Source organism: Pelodiscus sinensis, chromosome 2, assembly GCF_052426305.1.
Source record: "Pelodiscus sinensis isolate ZL-2025 chromosome 2, ASM5242630v1, whole genome shotgun sequence".
NCBI lineage: Eukaryota > Metazoa > Chordata > Testudines > Trionychidae > Pelodiscus > Pelodiscus sinensis.
In genome coordinates, this window is record NC_143053.1 from 219199194 (window position 1) to 219204060 (window position 4867).

Here is a 4867-nt window from a genome sequence, read left to right on the forward strand (position 1 = left end):
TCTGTCTTTTACAGTTTGTTTTCACTCCCATTACCCTCCTTCTCTCTTGACCATCTGGCTCTAATGATGACCTTCACATGTTATCTCATTAACACAAATAGTCTTTCACAAAATCCCTCAAAAAGTAAACAGTATTGTTTTATATTAAGCAAAAGCAAAATCAAAACAATTCACATCGAAGGCCCGGACCTTCAATATTTCTATACTCATTAACATAGACACAATATGAGATCCTGTTTCTTTACTTACTAATCTTACTAAACTTTAGAACAGGGAAATATAAGAGATATATACTTAACTAAAGAATTTAATTTACCACAATATTAAATAAAATTATATATATATATTATATTACTACATTACTAAACCTAAAATACAAATATAAAAAGAATAAAACTTTCAGTTCCAACATGTAGACTTAGCCTCAGACTGCAAACAGGGGTGACAATTAGGATGGTGTTTCTTGAAATCTTGTTACTATGAACATTATATTTGTAACAATGAAGTTCATTTTGTATGCCAAGACTCTTCCTATGATACTTCAGTATTATCACAAGCCAACGAACTCTTTTTTTCTTACAGTTTTAGTTTGTCACATGATCATTTGCTCTTCAAAGCGATCAATGCATCCTATGTTATAGGAGTCCAAAGATTAAGAGATAGGCAAATGGCAAATGAGGTAAAATCATGTACATTAATTTGTGAGATCACAGAATTATAAGGATGTAGGACTAAAAGGGACATCAAGAAGACAAAGTTCAGCATCTTACCCTGAGGCAGGACAAAGAAACCTAAACCATCCCTGAGAGGTGTTTATCCAAATTGTTATTTAAAAACTCCAATTACTGGTAATCCATAAAACCTCTTGGAAGCCTGCTCAAGAGCTTAATTACTCTTATAGTTAGCTTTTTCTAACAGTTAACCCAAATGCCCTTTATTGCAGATTAAGCCTATTGCTTCCTATACTACCTTCAGTGGACATGGAGAACAATTGATCACATTTCTCTTTACAGCAGTCCTTTCCTTAACATATCTGAAGACTATTATAAGGTCCCACCTCAGTCTTCTTTTCTCAAGACTAAAGATGCCCAGGATTTTTTAACATTTTGTCATAGATCAGATTTTCTAACTCTTTTATAATGTTTATTATCTCCTCCTATGTCCAATTAGTCCATATCTTTCCTAAAGTGCAGTGCCCAGAACTCTACCAGTGCTGACAATTACCAAATACCTTAAAAATAGCATTCCTGTTATGTCACCCAAAATAAAAACATTTTTCAAAACAGCATCATCACATTGTTGGCTCTTGTGCAATTTGTGTTCCGTGAATGCTAATGCTAAAGGGTACGTCTACACTTGCACTCTAGTTCGAACTAGGGATGAAAATGTAGGTGACCGAAATAATTGCTAATGAAGCGGGGATTTAAATATCTTGCACTTCATTAGCATGATCTCGCCGTCACGTTACTCCACTGAACAGCTGTTTCGAAACTGAAAGTGTGCACCGGGACATGTTAGTTCAAACGAAACCCCTTGGTTATTCTTTGAGGAGTAACATTAGTTTGAACCAAGGTGTTTGGTTCAAACTAATGCATCCCGGCGCAAACTTTCACTTTCGAAACAGCTGTTCAGCAGAGTAATGCGCCGGCGAGATCATGCTAATGAAGCACGAGATATTTAAATCCACGCTTCATTAGGAATTTCGGTCGACTACATTTGCATCCCTAGTTCGAACTACGGTGCAAGTGTAGACGTACCCATAGACACTAAAGAGTAAAATCGCAAGGATGCTATAGGTCAGAATAAAACACCATTGGAAGAACTGCATATGAAAAAAGGCATTGCAAGGTTGAATGAATGGTTGACATGCAGAACTCTGTGTTAGCTTGTAAGCTTGTCTCTCTCACCAGAGAAGTTGGTCCTATAACAGATATTACCTTAACCACGATGTCTCTCTACTATCCTGTGACCAACATGGCTACAATGACACTGTCCATGACGTTGAATTAACTATTTGTATATTTTGAACACTACGCCAGATCTGACAGAACTATGCCTTAGTCTAGGCTTGACCAACAGCCCTTCAATATTCTTTCCATGTGAGCTGGGAAAGGGGCTATGATTCTCAATAGCATGCATGTTAATTTCTTATAAAATCTAAAGAATAATAAGAGGAATCACTGCTAGCTTCCTCAGATGGCTGAAATATTATTACCTCCGCTAGTTCTATAATATTAATCTGAATGAATTAATGGAGAATACTGTATATGAAAGAATCAAATTTAAGTAGATGATAATTGTGGCATGACCTTGGGCAAGTCACTTACCCTTCTGTGTGCCTCAGCTTCCCTTTCGTAAACTAGGGACCAAAGTGACTTCTAGCCCCGCACTGCTGTTGCAAGGGTCTCAGACACAGGAGGCGTCAGACTCACTTATTCCCCTGATGTCTGTTCCACACTGCTGGAAAGTGCTACCAGATCAAGCCAAGGGCGGGACGGGGGAGAAAGGACCTGATTTTAAGAGGAATAAGGGATCTTCCGGAAAAGCCTTTATTTTCCGAAAGATCCCGTCTAGACTGGCGCTTTTCTCCTGCAAAGCCCCGAGCCGGAAAAAAGCGGCAGCCATGTTCATGCAAATGCCGCGGGGGATATTTAAATCCCCCGCGGCATTTGCAATTCTGACTTGTCTCATTAGCATCCCTTTTCCGGAAAAGGGTGTCAATGTAGACACAGCTTCAGGGTACGGCTACACTGCCGCTTTTTTTTTTTCTATTCTTCTGTAGGAAGAGTTTTTTCCAACATTTGGCCTGTCTAGACTGGGCCAAATTTCAGAAAAACCCCTTATTTCGGAAGCCCCCTTATTTCTCATGGAACGAGGAATACAGGGGTTACTGAAAGAGCATGTTTGGTGCGGAAGAGTTTTTCCGAGATACCTCTGGAATACCAGAAAAACTCCTGCTGTCTAGCCATACCTTCACTGGGTTGAGACAGGATGTGTGGGCTCTGGGGTGGGAATGAGGGATTTGGGTTTGGGAAGAGGTGAGGGGTGCAAGCTCTGGGAGGGAATTTGGATGCTGGAGGAGGTGGAGAAGGGAACACTGGGTCGGGGAGGTAGCTCCAGGCTGGGGAGTGTTGGGGTCAGGTGGAGGGTTGGGGTACTGAGCAAGCCACAGGCTTGTGGATGTGAGGGTGCAAGAGTTTGGGTTGGGATATGTGAGGGGCTCAGGAAAGGGAGGTTGGGAGTATGATGAGCTCAGGACACAGATTTGCAGTGTGTGGATGGTGCAGAAGTGTTGTGGCAGAAGACTGAGGATGTGGGAGTGCAGGAGTTTGGGGATGTGAAAGGTTCAGGACAGGGGGTTCCAGTGTATGATAGGCTCAGATCTAGGGTCAGGGGGTGGGGTGGTGCAGGAGTGTTATGAAGCTGTGGCCAGATGGGGGCTTGGCCCCAGTTGGGGGTTTGTTGGCCAGGCTTCATTTTTAAATAAATATTATGTTAAACACAAAAAGTTTCAGCATTGTCTTTATTTATGAGAAGGGCAGGGAACCTGTTTTGAGTCAGGGGTCACTGACCCACAGAAAAGTCAGTTGTGGCCACACAAGTGAGATGCAAAAAAATAACTCTTCCCAAAACCCCCAAGCCTCACTAATGTGGCCCCAACTGTCCTGGTAGAAGCAGGGGACATGGTACTGGGGAAAGGTGCTAGTGGGTGCTGGGGCAGGGGACAGGGCGCTGGGGCGGGGACAGGGTGCCAGTGGGTGCTGGGGACAGGGTGCCAGTGGGAGGAGGGGCAGGGTGCCAGTGGGGGCAAGGGACAGGATATCAGTGGGTGCTGGGGCAGGGGACAGGGTGCCAGTGGGTGCTGGGATGGGACGGGGTTCTGCGGCAGGGGACAGGGTGCTGGGGTGCTCCGTTGATGGAGCCATGTAGATTTGTTTGTTTGGCAATGGGAAATGAAGCCGCGATTTAAATAATCGTGGCTTCATTTAAATTTACATGGCTGCCACGCTGAGCCGACACACAGCTAATCAGCTGTGTTTCGGCTCAGCGCGCTAGTCTGGACGCTCCCCTGTTGAAATGAAAGCCTTTTATCAACATCCCCGGTAAACCTCAGCCTACGAGGCATAACCGGGATATCGATAAAAGGCTTTCAGGTCGGCGCGGAGTGTCCAGATTAGCGCGCTGAGCCGACAAACAGCTGATCAGCTGTTTGTTGGCTCAGCGCGGCAGCCATGTAAATTTAAATGAAGCCGCGATTATTTAAATCGCGGCTTCATTTCCCTTTGCCTACAACCCTCATCTACATGGCTCCATCGATGGAGCCATGTAGTCTAGACACAGCCTTCCAGTTCTAGCATTCTATGACTCTATAAGTGGCTGGCTTTTGCGACTCGCACCGTCAGCTGCCATTTTAAATAGTCTCATTGCCAGTCGCTCCCATTCAACTGTGCACATTACTTTTAGGAACTGTCAGCCTGTGCAGTTGGTAGAAACTGCCTGGTGACAGACTGTGGGAACGACTGTTGCCCGAACACTAATTCTAACTCTTCCTATTACACGATCAGCTCCCAATGAGTGCCTGATAGCAGGATTATAACACGCACGGCTGACCCGGCTGTGACAGTATATGCCTGCATTAGGCAGTGATTCTGTCCCTTTAAATGAGTACAGCTCGCTCCTAGGCTTGCCCGATGTTTTTACCAAACTCCTGAAAAATAGCAGGAAAAAAACTTGGCTGAGAAAAAAAAAACAGGGAGAACCAAAAAAAGGTCGCTGCACCTTCCGACTCCCCCCCCCTCCTTGCGCCCCCCGCCCACGCCAGACACGCAGGGGAACAAGAAAAGCAAAACACGTTACATAGCCGGCA